At 38.0% G+C, this 20,652-nt stretch overlaps 1 long non-coding RNA gene across 1 annotated transcript in view; it reads right to left on the reverse strand.

Annotated features, from left to right (window-relative positions):
• The window catches only part of LOC147001593 (uncharacterized), a 93,679-nt gene that overhangs the window by 24,228 nt on the left and 48,799 nt on the right, over positions 1-20,652 (reverse strand). The window contains exon 3 of the long non-coding RNA XR_015044886.1: positions 16,707-16,910. This is a non-coding gene — a long non-coding RNA (uncharacterized LOC147001593). The remainder of the gene's footprint in view (positions 1-16,706; positions 16,911-20,652) is intronic.

Here is a 20,652-nt window from a genome sequence, read left to right on the forward strand (position 1 = left end):
CATTTGACCTCAATTATCTCCAAATTGAAGAACATTGTGGTGACAGTGTCAACATACAAATCTTAATGGGACACAATTCAGTGTATAGCACTGTCTTAGTCAGGGTTTCTATTCCTGCACAAACATCATGACCAAGAAGCAAGTTGGGGAGGAAAGGGTTTATTTGGCTTACATTTACATACTGCTGTTTATCACCAAGGAAGTCAGGACTGGAACTCAAGCAGGTCAGGAAGCAGGAGCTGATGCAGAGGCCATGGAGGGATGTTCTTTACTGGCTTGCTTCTCCTGACTTGCTCAGCCTGCTCACTTATAGAACCCAAGACTAGCAGCCCAGAAATGGTCCCACCCACAAGGGGCCTTTCCCCCTTTATCACTAATTGAGAAAATGCCTTATAGTTGGATCTCATGGAGGCATTTCCTCAACTGAAGCTCCTTTCTCTGTGATAACTCGAGCCTGTGTCAATTGACACAAAACTACCCAGTACAAGCACTAATAATCAGTCAGATCAAACAGGCCGTCCTGGAAGAGCTACTTCTTAAGGATGTAAGGTTAAGGATGGTAAGGTAACAGTTTAAAGTTAAGCCATAAATCTATTCTGTATGCTCTCATAGTTGACCTGAAATTCTTTCTAATGTATGTTGATGACTTGTAGTTATGAACTGGAGAGTAAGCTTTGTGAGTGAAGCATTTCTGACTCTGATTTGAGTTCAGAGTATGAAACACAGAGAGTGGGCTTGTGTTTTAAATTTTTGCAAATCCAAGCAGCATACTGAAAGTCTTAAAATTAAGGGCTTGGGGTTCACAGATGGTATCATTGCAATGGCTGACACAAGTGATAGTGTGGTGTCTGGTTATGAGTAGGAATTGGGATGTCCATCACTTTTATGATTGGTTATATATATATATATATATATATATATATATATATATATATATATATATAGCTGGATATAATAAAAATTAGTTCAATTTAAAAAGAAAAAGGGAAAAAGGGTAGATAAGTTGATGGTATGAGTTTGAGTGTGTTGACCACTGATAACAAAGTTGTTCTGCACAGGCTACTGCCATTGCACTTGCTTGCACAGTATAGTAACATGGTTATACCTATTGCTGATAAATGGCATGTTTTTGTTGGAAGACACAAAGAGATCAATCTTAAACAAACTGGAACATTTCCTCCTTATTGACTAGCTTTAATGGTATTAGAGGTTGCAATGCAGACTACTAGGTGTGGGAAGACATCATAGGTATTGCCAAACAGCAAGCAATGCATGCTACAACACCAACCTGGCAAACAAAATGTGCACACTGTTGCAAAATTGGCATAAAGGTTATGTGAGTCACCAACCACTCACTTTTGGGTTGAATTTGAGGCTTCCTCCAAAAAAGGAAATTTAACTCTGGTATAAATGTAATCAAATCCCTTGGTTAAGGAGGCTGTATCTCTAATGCAGAGCCTACTGTTATCTTGCTAAATAGACATGTTGTAAACCTGCCTTATATCTTCAACCTTGACCAAAGAAGTGCCTCTCTGCCACAGTCAGCAGTTGATGCAGAGATTCAGAGCTGATCCAAGTTCTGAGAATAAGTGTCTACTGACTGCTTGGCCTTACGTGGAACATCTACATCAACACTGTCCTCCCCAAGACTCAAGGAACATAGTAAAATAGGGGCAAAAGGGATTTAAGAGGCAGAGGATGGGGAAAGTGTTATGAAATGCTGCCTTGTGGACATAGCATTGGCTAAGAAACCCAGAAACTCACTGAAGCTATGGTTCCTTGCATAGGGCCTTCACAAGAACAAACTAACAAGATCAGTAAATGTTCCAGAAGGAAGCATTAATTGTACTTAAAAGGTTATAGATTAAAAGAAGAGGAGATACAGTATGTAGGAAAGGTGGCATTTGGGGATGCATTGGAGGAGTGGAATGAAGGAGCTGGAGATGGATATAATCAAGGTGCATTGTTCATATGTGTAAAATTGTCAAAGAATGAATAAACAGTATTTTTAAAAAAGATAATGTGATACTTGTACAAAAGCAAAATTGTCAATCACTGGAGTAACACTTAAGAGTTTACAAAAAAAATTTAAGTGGATGGGGACTGATGACTAACACTCAAGTTTGACCTTTGGCCTCCACACACACATATAAAGATATGTAGGTACACCTGCACACTGACATATACAAATTTGTTTGTATACTAACAATTAGGGAAAGCAAGTCTCTCACTTTTTAAAAACTAGTCGCACATGAGGAGATGCTGAACATCATTGTTACTGGGTGATGACAATTAAACAGAAGCCCACACTACTATACCTCTGCCAGAATGTCACACCTGAAACTGACAACAAGGAAAAGCAACAGCAAGTCACTTGCTACAGGTGGGAAAGCAAGAGTGACCACTTTGGAAGAGAGTCTGTTCATTTCTTATAGAAGAGTTCATACCTGACTACTTGATTGAACATATGTGTTCTTTGGTAATTAACCAGATGTAATGAAATTTTTTGTCCACCCACAACTTGAACAGGGATCATTAGAGCAGCTTTATTTGTAACTGTCAAAACTTAAAAGCCACAATGATCTCTTTTAATAATAGATAAACAAAATAGCAAAGCTGGAAATGGAACATCACTCACCACTAAAACAAAACAAAACAAAACAAAAAAACCTGAGCTGCCCAGCCATGAAAAGAGGAGAAACCTTACATGTTTATTAGTGAGTGAAAGGAGCCAATCTGAAAAGACAGCATACTGTATGAATGACTTCAACCAAATGATGTTCTGGTAAAGTCATGACGCCAGTCAACCAGTCAAAAAGAATAAGCAGAATGCGATGGCTTTCAGAGGTGTTAACTAGTTTATATGAACATGATGTGTGCTTCCCATTTGAAAAAAAAAGAGTATCTAACTTAATCCAATATACAATATGAATTGTATTGATGTGGACTCTTGGTTGACCATGAAGTACCAAGGCAACTTACCTTTTATTGAAAGTGAACCACCCTGATGGAGTATGTTGAGAATAGAGGGAGCTATGCATATGGAAGACAGGGAGTACACGGGAATTCTGTGTGCTTTACACTCACTTTTGCTGTGAACCCAAACTATTCTGCAACTAGCTATTATCGCATCAGGCAAAGTGGTACCCACCTTCAATCCCAACACTTGGAAAACTTGGGGCAGAAAAATCAGGAGTTTAAGACCAGTCAGGGATACATCGTAAGATCCTTTCTCAAAACAAAATGTAATATTCCACTTTCCCCCAGAGCATATTATATCTACCAAATTCTCCATACATTGGTCAATAAATTCACCATTACTAGATGATTTTGAATTTTCTGACTGTTATATATCCTCTTACAAAACACTCTTTTAAAGTATAATCTACCTGAGTTTTTACATTTAAAAAAAAAAGCCTTGATATGCATAGAAATTAGAGGCATGCTTTTGTATATAATGGTTTTTCAAATGACAGTTTTTGAAAATTTGTACAATTCATCCACTTTTTAATGAGAAATCTTCCTTCACTAGTAATTTTCCATCTGTTGGAGAGGGATTATTTTGTTGTACTATAGAAGCCTGTTGATACTTTTAAATAATCATATTTATTATTAAATGTAATAAATTATATTTGCTTTTATTATGAAAACTAATTGATAGAAAAACAGGAAAAAAAAGTCTTAGGACTTTCCACATATTGGTTCCTGATACTGCATGGAGTAGAGGCCAGTTATAAGGTGTGGTGAGTGAGGAGGGAGACATGCTGAGGTTTGGACATACTCTGTAAAGTCAAGTAAGAATACGTCCCAGTCTTCTGAGAGACTTTAAACATCTATTATTTTCAGTGCTGGGTTAAAACATTCTTTTTCTCATTTGTAATGTTTTATTAGCAGAATCAACTATACGCAATAATGGGTTTCACTATAAGATGTACATGAAGTGTTTCAATCATATTCATCCCCATTAAGCTCTCCTGTGCTCCTCCACACCAGATGACCCCTCTCCTCTTCCTACCTAACCTCCTTCTACTTTCCTGTCTTTGGTTTTTCTTCTTTATCTTGTTTTCTGAGAATAAGACATGCATATATAATGCATTTTGATCAAATCTACCCCATCTCTTTCTTTCCGATTAGTCCTCCCTAATTCCTCAAATGAACCTAACAGATAGATTGAATATGCCACTAGAACAACAAATAACAAAGATTCTACTCAGCCACCCAATCGAAGCTTCTCTAAAACAGACCACATCCTGGGACACAAAACAAATAGTAACCAACTCTGGAAAAATGAAATAAATCTGTGTGTCCTATCTGACCACAATGCCACAAAGCTTTAAATCAACAGCAAACAAATCTCTAACCATTACCAAAGTTATGGAGATTATACATCACAATACTAAATGATGAATAAGTTAGAAAGAAAATGAAAAATTAAAATTCTTCCTATTAAATGAAAATCAAAAAACTGTAAAAACAAAACCCCTGGGACACACTAAAAGCCACTCTAAGAGAAAAATATATGGCTCTAAGCACCTACATTAAAAAATTAGAAAAAGCACAAATAAAGGACTTAATCATAAAGCTCAAGAACTTGGAAAAACAAGATCAAACAAAATCCAAATTCAGTAGACAGTAAGAAATAATCAAAATCAAGCAGAAATTAATTAAATAATAACAAAGGAAATAATACAAAAGATGAATGAATCAAGGAGCTGTTTATTTTTAAAAGGAAGATATGAATTTGAAAAAGAGTAAGGAGGATAATATGGGAGGACATGAAGGGAGGAAAGGGAAGGGGAAATGATGTAATTATATTACAATCTCAAAAATTGTAGAAAAACATTAAAACAGCATTGGCCCAATTAACCAAAAGAATAAACCAAATTAACAAAACCAAAAATGAAAAGGGAAACATTACAGTAAATACAAGAAACAATTCAGAACATTATAATTGACTAATTTAAAGACCTATGCTCCATTAAATTAGGAAATTTAAAAGAAATGGACAAGAGCCAAACCACCAACGTTAAACCAAGAAAAGAGCAACACTCTAAAAAAATTTAAACAGACCCATCAAGAACAAGAAGATCAAAACAGTAATGAAAAGCCTTCCAAGCTTCCTGTCTCAAGGAAAAAAAAAAAAAAAAGATTTTCTATCCAGGGGTCTCTCTGAGGCTGGTTTGCACAGGAGAGGTACAGGCCGCAGAAGCAACAGACCTTCTTGGATAGGGTCCCTTCAGGCCATCATCCTCAGCCAGGAGGCAGAGTTAATCTTCAGACCTCTGTGCACTTTCCCAGCCAGAAGAGAGCTTGCCTCCAGGGAGTGCTCTGATCCCCAGGACTCAGGAGAGAACTGGTCTCCCAGAAGTGCTAACAGAGTCTAATAGAATCACAGGAGGAACAAGCTCCAGCCAGAGACACCTAGAACATCTAACACCAGAGATTATCAGATGGTGAAAGGCAAACCAAAAACTCAGCACCAAGACAGCTCCACATCATCAAAACTCAGAACGCCCACCACAACGAGTTCTAGATACCCCAACAAACCAGAAAAGCAAGATTCAGATTTAAAATCATATCTCATGATGCTGGTAGAGGATTTTAAGAAGGACATTAATAACTCCCTTAAAGAAATACAGGAGAACACCGCTAAATGGGTAGAACTCCTTAAAGAGAAAACACAAAAATCCCTTGAAGAATTACAGGAAAACACTGCTAAACAGGTAGAAGTCCTTAAAGAAGAAATTCAGAAATCCCTTAAAGAATTACAGGAAAACACAACCAAATAGGTGATGGAATTGAACAAAAGCATCAAAGATCTAGAAATGGCAGTCAAAACAATAAAGAAAACCCAAAAGGAGACAACTCTGGAGATAGAAATCCTAGGAAATAAATCAGGAGCCATAGATACAAGCATCACCAACAGAATACAAGAAATGTAAAAGAGAATCTCAGGTGCAGAAGATTCCATACAAAACATGGATACGACAATCAAAGAAAATGCAAAATGTAAAAAGATCCTAACTCAAAACATCCAGGAAATCCAGGACACAATGAGAAGACCAAACCTACGGATAATAGGTATAGATGAGAAGGAAGATTTTCAACTTAAATATCTTCAACAAAATTATAAAAGAAAACTTCCCTAACCTAAAGAAAAAGATGCCCATGAACATATAAGAAGCCTAAGAACACCAAATAGACTGGACCAGAAAAGAAATTCCTCCTGACACACAATAATCAGAACAACAAATGCACAAAATAGGGATAGAATATTAAAAGCAGTAAGGGAAAAAGGTCAAGTAACATATAGAGGCAGACCTATTGAAATTACACCAGACTTCTCACCAGAAACTGTGAAAGTCAGAAGAACCTGAACAGATGTTATACAAACCCTAAGAGAAAAAAAAAATGCCAGGCCAGGCTACTATACCCAGCAAAACTCCCAATTACCATAGATGTAAAAACCAAAGTATTCCATGACAAAACCAAATTCACACAATATCTTCCCACAAACCCAGCCCTTCAAAGGATAATAAAGAGAAAACTCCAACACAAGGAGGGAAACTATGCCCTAGAAAAAGCAAGAAAGCACTCCTTCAACAAACCTAAAAGAAGATAGCCACAAGAACAGAATCCCAATTCTAACAACAAAAATAACAGGAAGTAACAATTACTTTTCCTTAACATCTCGTTGGACTCAATTCCCCACTAAAAAGACATAGACTAACAGACTGGCTACATAAACAGGACCCAACATTTTGCTGCATACAGGAAACTCACCTCAGGGACAAAGACAGATACTACCTCAGAGTAAAAGGATGGAAAACAATCTTCCAAGCAAATGGTCCCAAGAATCAAGCTGGAGTAGCCCTTCTAATATCGAATAAAATCAACTTCCAACACAAAGTTATCAAAAAAAGACAAGGAGGGGCACTTCATACTCATCAAAGGTAAAATCTACCAAGATGAACTCTCAATTCTGAACATCTATGCTCCAAATGCAAGGGCATCCACATTCATTAAAGAAACTATAGTAAAGCTCAAAGCACACATTGCACCACACACAATAATAGTGGCAAATTTCAACACTCCACTCTCATCAATGGACAGATCCTGGAAACAGAAACCAAATAGGGACACAGTGAAACTAACAGAAGTTATGAAATAAATAGATATCTATAGATATTAATAGAATATTTTATCCTAAAACAAAAGGATATACCTTCTTCTCAGCACCTCTTGGTACCTTCTCCAAAATTGACCATCTAATTGGTCACAAAACAGACCTCAACAGATACAAAAATATTGAAATAACCCCATGTGTCTTATCAGATCACCACGGACTAAGGCTGATCTTCGATAACAACATAAATAATAGAAAGCCCACATACACATGGAAGCTGAACAACACTCTACTCAATGATAACTTGACCAAAGAAGAAATAAACAAAGAAGTTAAAGACTTTTAGAGTTTAATGAAATTGAAGCCACAACATACCCAAACTTATGGGACACAATGAAAGCATTTCTAAGAGGAAAATTCATAGCCCTGAGGGCCTCCAAAAAGAAACTGGAGAGATCATACAGGAGCAGCTTGAGAGCACACCTAAAAGCTCTAGAACAAAAGGAAGCAAATTCACCCAACTCAGGGCTGAAATCAACCAAGTGGAAACAAAAAGAATGATACAAAGAATCAACCAAACCAGGAGCTGGTTCTTTGAGAAAATCAACAAGATAGATAAACCTTTAGCCAGACTAACTAGAGGGTACCAGGACAATATCCTAATTAACAAAATCAGAAATGAAAAGAGAGACATAACAGAATCTGAGGAAATCCAAAACATTATCAGATACTACTACAAAAGCCTATACTCAATAAAATTGGAAAACCTTGATGAAATGGACAATTATCTAGACAGATACCAAATGCCAAAGTTAAATCAGAATCAGATTAATGACCTAAACAGTCCCATATCCCCTAAGAAAATAGAAGCAGGGGTTGGTGAGATGGCACACCCATTAAGAGCACCGACTGCTCTTCCAAAAGTCCTGAGTTCAAATCCCAGCAACCACATGGTGACTCACAACCACCCATAACAAAAATCGGATGCCCTCTTCTGGAGTGTCTGAAGACAGCTACAGTGTACACACATATAATAAAGCAAAGAAGATCTCAGAAGATGGGAAGATCTCCCATGCTCATGGATTGACAGGATTAATATAGTAAAAATAACTATTTTGCCAAAAGCAATCTACAGATTCAATGCAATCCCCATCAAAATTCCAACTCAATTCTTCACAGAGTTAGAAAGGGCAATTTGCAAATTCATCTGGAAACAAAAAACATAGAATAGCAAAAACTATTCTCAACAATAAAAGAAAGTCTAGAGGAATCACCATGCCTGACCTCAAGCTATACTACAGAGCAATTGTGATTTTAAAAAACTGCATGGTACTGGTACAGTGACTGACAGGTGGATCAATGGAATAGAATTGAAGACCCAGAAATGAACCCACACACCTATGGTCACTTGATCTTTGACAAGGGAGCTAAAAAACCATCCAGTAGAAAAAAGACAGCATTTTCAACAAATGGTGCTGGCTCAACTGGCAGTTATCATGGAGAATTGATCCATTCTTATCTCCTTGTACAAAGCTCAAGTCTAAGTGGATCAAGGAACTCCACATAAAACCAGACACACTGAAACTTATACAGGAGAAAGTGGGGGAGAGCCTCAAAGATATGGGGAAAAATTTCTGAACAGAACAACAATGGCTTGTGCTGTAAGATCAAGAATCAACAAATGGGACCTCATAAAATTGCAAAGCTTCTATAAGTCAAAGGACACTGTCAATAAGACAAAAATGCCACCAACAGATTGGAAAAATAGCTTTACCAATCCAAAATCTGATAGGGGACTAATACCTAATATATATAAAGAACTCAAGAAATTGGACTCCAGAAAACCAAATAACCCAACTGAGGAATATCAAATGGCTGAGAAGCACCTGAAAAATATTCAACATCCTTAATCATCAGGGAAATGCAAATCAAAACAACCCTGAGATTCCACCTTACACCAGTCAGAATGGCTAAGATCAAAAACTCATCGACAGCAGATGCTGGTGAGAATGTGGAGAAAGAGGAACACTCCTCCATTGCTGGTGGGATTGCAAGCTGGTACAACCACTCTGGAAATCAATCTGGCCATTCCTCAGAAAATTGGACATAGTACTACAGGAAGAACCAGCAATAAGTCTCCTGGGCATATATCCAGAAGATGCTCCAAGTTGTAATAAGGACACACGCTCCACTATGTTCATAGTTGCCTTATTTATAATAGCCAGAAGCTGGAAAGAACCCAGATGTCCCTCAACAGAGGAATGGATACAGAAAATGTGGTACATTTACACAATGGAGTACTACTCAGCTATTAAAAAGAATTTATGAAATTCTTTGTTTCATAAATGGATGGATATGGAGGATATCATCCTGAGTGAGGTAACACAATCACAAAAGAACACCCATGCTATGCACTCACTGATAAGTGGATATGAGCCCAGAAACTTAGAATACCCAAGATATAATTTGCAAAACACATCAAACTCAAGAAGAAGGAAGACCAAAGTGTTGATACTTCGTTCCTTCTTAGAAGGGGGAACAAAATACCCAGGGAAAGAGTTACAAAGGCAAAGTATGGAGCCTCGTGAGACTGAAGGAAGGACCATCCAGAGACTGCCCCACCTAGGGATCCATCCCATAAATAACCACCAAACCCAAACACTATTGCATATACCAACAAGATTTTTCTGACAGGACCCTGCTATAGCTCTGCCAGTGCCTGGCAAATACAGAAGTGGATGCTCACAGTCAGCTATTGGATGGAACACAGGGTCTCCAATGAAGAAGGTAGAGAAAGTACCCAAGAAGCTGAAGGGGTCTGCAGTCATATAGGAGGAACAACAATATGAACTAACCAGTACCCCCAGAGCTCATGTCTCTAGCTGCATATGTAGCAGAGGATGGCCTAGTTAGCCATCAGTGGGAGGAGAGGCCCTTGGTCTTGCAAAGATTCTAGGCCCAAGTATAGGGGAATGCTAGGGCCAGGAACTGGGAGTGAGTGGGTTGGGGAGCAGGGAGAGGAGGGACAGTATAGGGGATATTCAGAGAAGAAACTAGGAAAGGGGATAACATTTGAAATTTAAATGAAGAAAACATCTAAAGAAATCCAATTAAAGAAAAAAACAAAAAGCAAAAGCAAAAACAAAAAAGAGATATAAATGATAGATGATGTCATGCTTTTAGGAAAAGCATTAAAATAGTTAAATGAGTTTTAAGAAACAAATATTTTGTGAAATAATGGCTGAGAAGTTGGAGAAATAATCTGATCACTCAAAAAATTGACTTTGAATTTTAATAGGGCTAATGAAAACAAAACCAACCATACATGTGGCCTCCCTTCCCCCAGCCTGGAACCTGCTTGCTCAAGGGTGGAGCTACCGGCTCATTCGTCCTGCCACGCCTACTGCTGGAACCTGCCTTTGCTGCCTGGAGGCACACACATGTTCGTCCTGCTACTGGACCCTGAGTTACTTGGCGGGAAGTTGGGTTCCCTCCCCCTTCCTTTATAACTGAGTGTCTGAAAATAGTAAAATTGAGCTTTGATCAGGATGTTGTCTTAGCTCCATTCTTTCTTCCGCCCCGTCTAGATTCCTCTCTTTTCAGCGAACTGCCATTCTCAGTTGAACCGTTCGTGTTGTGGACTGCGGGCAGGCCGCAACACATACATATGTTTATGAATATCAGAAAATAAAGAACATCTGTTCATTGAACTCATGAAGAATATAGATGACTAGAGAAGAACAGTACAATACACTAATCATCCAATCAGCATCAACAATTATCCCCAAAATGTCAAATGATTACCAGTCTTCAAATTTGAACACAATCAGTTTTCAAATGTGAATGACAAATATAGCCATCTTCCAAAGTTCAAAGACTAAGAATTTACCACTTAACAGTTCATTAAAAGTGCAAATTAGACAATTCTTGTCTTTAGGAGAATTGAGAATCCAGAGTGGAGCAAATGGGATTTGAAGGCCCTGGTGAGCACAAGATAGATCGTTACATTTAATTCACCACTGGCTGTGAAAAATGACAAATGAGGGTGGAAATACCTTCCCTTTTAGAGGAGGCAAAACCTAAGCAATGAATAAATAAAGATTCTGCTGAAAATTTTGTTCTAAAGCATGTTATCAAATTGAGTCTATGTAATACACAATGTGAAACTCAACTGCATCTCCCCAACAAACATCATGAGTTTTTCCCTTTTAAAAATTAATTATATTTATTTACATTAAATGTTGTCTCCCTTCCTGGTCCCCCCTTCCACAGGCTCCCCTACCCCATCTCCCCTCCCCTTCACATCTAAAAGAGTGCTCTCCCACCCACCCATCCACCTCACATTTCTACCATCTCCCTTCTCTGGGGCATCAAGCCTCCACAGGAACACACTCATCCCCTCCCACTGAGGCCAGACAAGGTAGTCTGCTGCTACATATAGACCAGTCCATGTATGCTCTTTGGTGATAGTTTAGTTCCTGAGAGCTCTGAGGGATCTGAGTTGATCTAGTTGATACTGGTGTTCTTCCTATGCGGTTGCAACACCCTTCAGCTCCTTGAGTCCTTCCCCTAACTCTTCCTTTGAGGTCACCAGGCTCAGTCCAATGGTTGGCTGTGAGCATCTGCATCTGTCGTATTCAGATGCTGGTAGAGCTTCTCAGAGGACAGCAATGACAGACTAGTGTCTGCAAGCACATCTTTACATCAGCAATAGTGTCAGGGTTTCCTGTCTGTGTACAGGATGGATCCCAAGTTGGGGCAGTCTCTGGATGGCCTTACCTTCAGTCTCTGCTCCATTTTTGTCCCTGCATTTCCATTAAACAGGAAGAATTCTGGATCAAAAATTTTGAGATGGGTGGGTAGACCCATCCCTCAACTGGGGGGTCATGTCTATCTACTGGAGGTAGTTTCTTCAGGTCCCATCTCCTGGATGTTGGGCATTTTGGTTAATGTCATCCCCTTTGGGTCCTAGAAGCCACTCACATTCCTGATGTCTGGGACTTTCTAGTGGTTCCCCTTGTCCCCCACCCACACTGCTACATATTTCTATTCATTCTCTTGCTTTCTGGGCTTCTCTCCTGTCTCCCCCATACCTGATCCTGCCCTCCTCTTTCCATCCTATTCTCTTCAACCCAGGATCCTCCCTACCTCCCTCTACCTTCTGTGATTATTTTGTTCCCCTTCTAAGTGAGATTGAAGCATCCTCACTTGTGCCTTCTTGTTAAGCTTCATATGGTCTGTGAGTTATATCATGGGTATTTGAACTTTGGGGCTAATATCCATTTATCAGTGAGTAAATACCATGTATGTCCTTTGAGGTCTGGATTACCTCATTCAGAATAATATTTTCAAGTTCCATCCATTTGCCTGCAAAATGGGTGATGTCCTCATTTTTAATAGCTCAGTTGTATTCCATTATGTAAATGTACCATATTTTCTGTATCCATTCTGTCTGTCGTGGGACATTGGGTTGCTTCAAGTTTCTGGCTATTATAAACAAGGCTACTATGAACTTGGTATAGGATATGTCCTTGTAATATGACATATTATAATATTTGGGTCTTCAGGTAGAACTATTTCTGATTTTCTGAAAAAACACCAAATTGATTTCCAGAGTGGTTGTACCAGTTTGCAATCCCACCAGCAATGGAGCAGTGTTCCTCTTTCTCCACATTCTTGCCAGCATCTGCTGTCACCTGAATTTTTGTTCATAGCCATTCTTATTGGTGGAAGGTGGAATTTCTGGGTTGTTTTATTTGTATTTCCCTGATGACTAAAGAGGTTAAACATTTCTTTTTTTATTATGTATTTTCCTCAATTACATTTCTAATGCTATCCCAAAAGTCCCCCATACCCTCCACCCCACTTCCCTACCCACCCATTCCCATTTTTGGCCCTGGCGTTCCCCTGTACTGGGGCATATAAAGTTTGCGTGTCCAATGGGTCTCTCTTTCCAGTGATGGCCAACTAGGCCATCTTTTGATACATATGCAGCTAGAGTCAAGAGCTCTGTAAACATTTCTTTAGGTGCTTCTTGGGCATTGGAGATAGCCACTTCAGATGGAGATTCTCACTTAAGAATTCTCTATTTAGCTTTGTAGCCCATTTTCAATAGGGTTATTTGGATTTCTGGAGTATAACTTCTTGAGTTATTTGTATATTAGCCCTCTATCAGATGTACGGTTGGCAAGGATCTTTTCCCAATCTGTAGGTTGACGTTTTGTCTTATTGACAGTGTCCTTTGCCTTACAGATGCTTTTCAGTTTCATGAGGTCCCATTTGTCAAATATTGATTGTAGGACCTGAGTCACTGGTGTTCTGTTCAGGAAATTTTCGCCTCTGCCAATGTGTTTGAATACCACTTTAATAATGATGTTTGTTCAAGGAAATGATCACTAACAAAGTCATTATTAAAATACTATTTTCTCTGGTTCCAAGAATAAGCCTTAATTGAATGGCATGATTTGGAGCATAGATATGGAGCAGGATAGTAGAGCTCCTTGAGAGTATATCTGCAGCATGATGTAGCTATAGGTGTTACTATAGACTGTAAGTATGACTATCATTTAGCTACACAAACTTTCAAATCATTTATTAAATTGCTTAACCATTTTTGTCATGTCTCTCTTACCTTTACATTTCTTAATATTTTTACCATAGTGTTTATTAATTTGTTGAAACATTTATACAATGTGTTTTGATCATATTCATTCTCCACTCCTCCTCCTAACACTTACCCTCCTAGCATCATGTCCTCTGTCTTTTTAAATAACCAGCATAAAATTTTTTGCTACCCATATATTCTTAAGCATAGGCCCATCAACTGTAGTATATTTTGATTTACCATGGGACACACCCTAAAGAAAACTGACATTCTCCTCCAGAAACCATCAATTATCTATCACTCCTCAGAGGCATGTCAGTTAGAGATGGGATGATCAATTAGAATGTGGGATGGATTGATCCTGTGAAGGTCTTTTGCAGACAAACAAAACTGTTGTATGTTCATTAGTTCAGTGGACATGGGCAGAAGTCATTGCCTAATGCATCTTTCTACCACATCTTCTATGCTGGTCTCCAGGCCTTAGAAAGGTGATATAAATGTCCCATTATGACTGAGAACTCCATTGACATTTATTCTTTGTCCTGTGACTACCTATGAATTTCTGTGTTAACTACTATCCACCACACAAAGAAGTTTCGCTGATGACACCTGATGTGGGGATATATCCTATACCTGGCATTAGGTTTTCTAATTTAGCCATATGGAATAACATATATTCCACAATATACATAATGACTTTATATTGATTGGTTGATTGATTGATTACATATCCCACAATATATACTCTTGTCTGTGAAAGAAGTAGACACTATGGTGATGTATGAATGTAATTCTACAAGGTATAGAATGTGAAATCTGCAGTCCTAAGGTACATGTGTGCTGAGCTTTCATAGACATGGTCAGTTCTATAGGTCATTATAGTAGCGTTCTCTTCCATGAACAACGTCTGTGAATTCTAATTGCGCTTCATTTTCACGAATATTTTTCCCAGAACATAAAATTGGGGTCATTTTATAGGTTAATGGTGTCATCTCAGAATTATTCTAATTTTCATTTCTTACTCTGTTAGTGAGATGGAGGTATTTTCATTTTTGTATTGGCTGCTTGAGCATCTATGAAGTGCCTTATATTTTCTTGTATTCTTTTTCTTATATTTCTTATATACATTTTCTTGTATTCTTGTCCATTCTCTAATACTATAGTGTGTGTGTGTGTGTGTGTGTGTGTGTGTGTGTGTGTGTGTGTGTGTGTTTGTGTGTAAACTCAGGAAGTCAGACATTCTAAGCAGGTACCACTGAGCCTCTGCTCTGTCTTTATACTTTATACATATGGACCTATATACATAAAATTATTTTCTATTGTTTATCTTAATGATATCTTTCAGTACATGTTGGAAATTTAAAAGCTTTTCTATTTAAAATAATTTCAAATTCACAAAAAGATTATAACAGCAGCAAGAATTCTCATAATAGCTATGTTAGTTACTTTTCTATATAACTAATATATTAATATATATATATATATATAACTGATATCATAGTGATAAAGCACCATGACCAAAAGCAATTTACAGAATCAAGTTTTTATTTTGGCTATGTTTCCAGAGGCAAAGTCCATATCAGTAGGCAAGGCATGGCAGTAGGGAACCATAGCAGAAAGCTAAGAGACCACATCTTCAAACACATGGCAGAAGCAAAGAAAGAGTACTGGGATTGAAGCAACACTATACCCCCCACTGACATGCTTTCTCCAGCAAGGCTATATCTCTAAAATCTCCCCAGACAGTGCCACCAACTGGGGAATAAGTGTAGAAATAAGTAGCCAAGACTTTGGGGAACATTCCATATTCAATTCACCATAACAGCCTCTATCTAAATTTTCTGTTGTTAATGTTGTAATATATTTTCAATATTGCATTCTATTTTTGAGACATTTGAGAATACATATTTGCTTTCCCTAAATGCTATATAATGTGTGTTTCATAAAACCAACAACAACAGTTGAATAATCTATGTACCTACAATACAACTGAAAAACAAAACAAAACAAAAATTTGTATATTAGCATCAGGGGTAGACTTTTAGGCCTTCTTTAGTGCCTCATGCATACTGACATCATCTCTTCGAAGACCACTACAGACATCCAAGGTTCTTACAAGTATGTAGATATTGACAATGAACAACAGTTTAAACTTGATCAAGATGTTGTATGGATTTTAAAAAGCATTAAAAGCATAATGAAAGCAATATCACTGCACCAGGTAGCTATTTAGGTGATGCTGAATCATCAGATTCTTCTAGACCTTCAAGAAAGGTTTGATGGTCTGATAAAAACAGCAAGAGGGTGCATAAAACTCTTATATTAGTTTAGCTAAAAGTGAGTTAAACACCTTCATATATAATTAAGTTAAATGGGCATTGACAGAACACAGATTTGGGGCGGGGATTAATAATCTTGAAAGGCTGCATTTTATTCTAATTCAGTCTCTATTAAATCAGTGATTTGAAATCATTAATGCAATATATTAACCAACAAAAGAATATGAATGGAAACTAGAAGAAGAAAATGAAACTTTGAGTTTTGGGCAATCTTTTGGAGTTCTTGGTCACTCTGGTCACACACACACACACACACACACACACACACCCCACATAAATACTATAGGCTATTAATAATGCTGCTGGTTATTATCCATAACTGGATCCACAACTAGATGGTAAAACCCTATTGCTAAAGACACCACACACTTGTGAAGTGGAAACTTCTGGTTTCTTTGGAAAGTTAGTTATGTCAAATGAAGTTTTGCTGGGTCATACAGGTAAAAGGGTGTTTTGCAATAGCAGACATGTGAAAGAATGTGTGATGTTTGGAATAAATATAATTATGAATCCCACAGACAGTGGTACCTCAAGCATTGGTTTGCTCTGCTCAGTCTAGCTATTCTTTGTTGGCAGCATGCATGTATTAGCTCAGCACACATGTATTGGTTCGCCTTACATATAGAGAAAAACTCACCAAAAAACTTCTTGTGATGTTCCAGCAGCTTCTTGCTGCTTCCACGTTGGAGAGCTTCTCAGTTTCTTCTGGTTTCTTCTTGCTGGTTCATGTGTGGTGTCTGCTAGGTGGACTGGACTACAGCTGCTGATTCCTGTGTGGTGTCTGCCCAGTGGACTGGTCCGCAGTTGCTTATTCATGTTTGGTGTTTGCTGGTGGACTGAACTGAAAGCAACAAAGACTAGAATCACCTCCAAAGAACTATTTCTAAACAGGGCAACTTCCCATGTATCCTAATAGCCTTTCAATTCTACTATATCTGGTGGGTGGTGAGCTAGAGGGGAGGTTGAACCCTTATTATTGTAGGTTGAGAAAAAATTATGCCTACACACTTGAGTCAGAGAATAAGGAGAAATAAAGCAGGTCCTCCTGGCTAGCTTTTATTCCTACTGGCTAGCTTTAATAGTTTGGAAAAGTGCTGTGCATGCTATCAGAGAATTGAAATCATCAATCTTACTCAGCTTAATTTATATGATCCACAACAATGACTGGTCTACTAGGACTTGCCCTGTAGTAAAATACTGGCACAAACTTTATAGTAGTAACAACCACTTTCTGATGATTTAAGGCTGACTCACGAGCTGCCAGCTATACTCGACCCTGCTATAGGTCTAAGAACCTTTAGCTAGATGGATCATGGGCCCTAAAGGAGAACTCTGTTATTACTCTGCTAAACGAACATACTATTAAGCTGACTCCTAATGATTTGCCATTATACCCATAGATTAATACATCTCTGAACCCGTATCAGAGAAGCTTCTTTTTTTATTAGATATTTTTTCATTTACATTTTAACTGCTATCCCGAAAGTCCCCTATACCCTCCCCCAACCCACCCACTCCCACTTCCTGGTCCTGGCAACCCCTGTACTGGGGCATATAATGAGAAGCTTCTTTTTGTTACACATGGTAATTAACATAGAAGCCAACAATTGGTTGAGGTACATAGAGTAAGAGATGTCAGAATGTTCACACATAAATAATACACCTATATCACACCCTCTCCTCCCAAGGCTCAAAGATCATCACAGAAGAGGAAGCAAAAAGATTGTAAGACCCAGAGGCAGAGAATGATTACAAGGAAGCAGTGTTCTGTATACATGGCCGGACACTTGCACATATGAATTCACAGTAATTGTGATGGCATACAGAAGATCTCCAAAATCGCCAGCCAGATAAAACCCCAGCATGGAGAAGGGAAATGTGAAAGAAGTACCACCCTAGCTAAGGAGCTAATAGAATTAACAGCTTTTGGCAGCAGGATATTCAGTTTTCTTTAAGGGTGCAGCCCCCGGTGGGTTGATCACGCTCCAGTGACGGTTGACGGTCACACATCCAAGAGTATATAGGCAGCACAAATTGAATTTGATGGATTTAACATTAAATGAGGGCACAGTTCAGTAGGTTTGGAAGGAGAGGTGGATCTCTTGGGAGTTGGGAAAGGAAATTAATATGATCAAAACAAATTGTATGAAATTCTTAAAGAACAAATAAAAACAGAGGGGGAAAAAGGAAATTATTGAAGCAGGAAATAAATACCAAGACTGAAGATGAGAAAACAGATGGAAAAAAAGACCCTAAGGGAATTTATAAATATTTGGGTTGTTATTAAGAACTGAACCTCGCTCAGTGACAAGGTCCTAGAATATGATAAACCTGAAAGACATTACAGTTCTCAGATATTGCCCAGCTTGCTCTTAATTTAAAATTTCACTTTGAGCTTGTTAACTATTTCACAAATGAAGTGTTAACAAAGACATAAAGTTTTATGTGAGGATCAAATCATTCTGATTCCTTTTCCTCTGATGAACCAGAAATTAAAGTCTGTACAAGGTACTAGGTAGATTGTAAAAAAGAAAAAAAAAAGTCACTCTTAAAAACCATTAAGAAAAAGCAAAATCACAAGGGCTATGGGACAGTTTATACTGAGACTAGAAAGGTCTCCCATAACTTTTCCCATCCTGAAATTCCTGGGAACATTGTAGCTACCCTAGGAATGGCAGACATTGAAACTCTCACATTTTAAATGAGCATGTAATCTTGGAGCTCCATTAAACTTTACTAAAGCTACTGAAGATGGGGGAAACAGGGGAAAGTGAGAAAGAAGAAAAGGAGGGAAGGAAGAGCAGAAGGAGGCTAGGGAGGAGGAAGGGCAGAGGAGGAGGCAAGAAGGAAGAGGAGAAGGGGAAGGAAATAAAGGTGAGAAAGGAGAAGAAATAAATGAGGAAAACATGAGTTGCAGATTTGATGTGCAGCTGGAGTGAAAGAGGAGGCTGTGGCTTTGATGACACCCCATGCTGGTCCACATTTTGCTTCCTGAAAAGGATGAATTTGCAACCTTTTATAAGAAATTTCATTATTTCTTGCTCATTTGCTTATCTTTCTTTTTAAGCCTCATATTAAAATGTCAAATATGAGAAGAAAAATTATTTTTGGTCTATAGATACTCAGATTTCACTAGTTATCAATATCATGTTTACAATAATAAAAGCAAAATCCACACTTGGCCAAGAATTCAACTTGGGATTATCACATCTTATCTTTTGCTGCCATGTATCTTAATTCTGTTTTAATTAATTCATACTTGACAATTCCATACTTGTGTAAAATGTATCATAGTCATATTCACTCTTCAATACCATCTCCTGTCCCTTCCCAATGTGGCTCACTCTCTTCTTCCATTCCAGCACTTCTCCTACCTCATATCTCTCTATCTGTCTCACTATCGGTGTTTCTCTATCCTCCCACTGTTTCTCCCTCCCTGTGTGTGTGTGTGTGTGTGTGTGTGTGTGTGTGTGTATGTATGTATATATGTGTAATGCTCACAAAAGATTAAGGGGTAAGGACCTTATTGGTAGCATGACTTACTGACCATAGATTTAGGACTATCTACTAGAGCCTATGGGGCTAACTCGTAGATACACAAGTGGATACAGTGATACCACTGCTCCAAGAATCCATTGCCCAAAGTTCATCAATAAATGGCAGGATCCTGTGATCACCTTCCCACCTATAGCTGACTTTCAAGGACCTAAATTGTATAGGCCCGGTGCCAGGAGGCACAAGTGCTGTTAATTCATGATTGTCATAGCAGTGTCATGATTAGAAATCAACATTTTGAAGCCCTTCTTCCTATATTAAACATTGGTGGATAACATACACATTCTTGTCTTTTTCCATATTATATGGGAAATTCTTGGCATTTTTCCCATTTAGCAAGATGCTAACTATGAGTCTATAATATGAAGCCTTCATTATATTGAGATATAGCTCATTCTAATCACAATAGAGTTTTTTCATGAGGAGATGTTAGATTTTGTCAACTACATTTCTGTATTGAGATGATCTTATGATTTCCACCTTTGAACCAATTATGTGAAAAATACAGCTATTGATTTACATACATTAAACCATTCCTACATCTCTGGAATGAATATAAGTTGAATACTATGGGTGAATTTGTTGATGTGTTCCTGTATTCAGTTTTCAAGTATTTTATCGAGAATATTTGCATTTTTATTCATGAGTGACTTGTCTATAGATTGTTGTTTCAGCACTAGCATAAAACTAACTTCATAGAAAGAGCTTGGAAGTATATTTTATTAAATAATTTACAAATCACAGGTTTTAGTTCTTTAAGGACTTGATAGAATTCTGCAGTAGATACACTAGGCCTTGGATCCTTATAGCCATGAGGATATATTATTGTTTTTGTTATTGCTTCAAACAATTGTTATATTCTGCTTAGATTGTTTTATAGGTAGACTGGGTGGGGACAGGAATTGAATTATAGCTAGGGAGGGGGAGGGGATATTGGGTGACAGGAGGAAATGCAGGGAAGGACAGCTAGAATTGAGGAACATTTGAGAGGTGGTATAGAAACCTAGTGCAGGCCGGAGCACCTGGGG

This window comes from Mus caroli, unplaced genomic scaffold (genome assembly GCF_978045245.1).
Source record: "Mus caroli unplaced genomic scaffold, Mus_caroli_1 scaffold_13, whole genome shotgun sequence".
Lineage (NCBI taxonomy): Eukaryota > Metazoa > Chordata > Mammalia > Rodentia > Muridae > Mus > Mus caroli.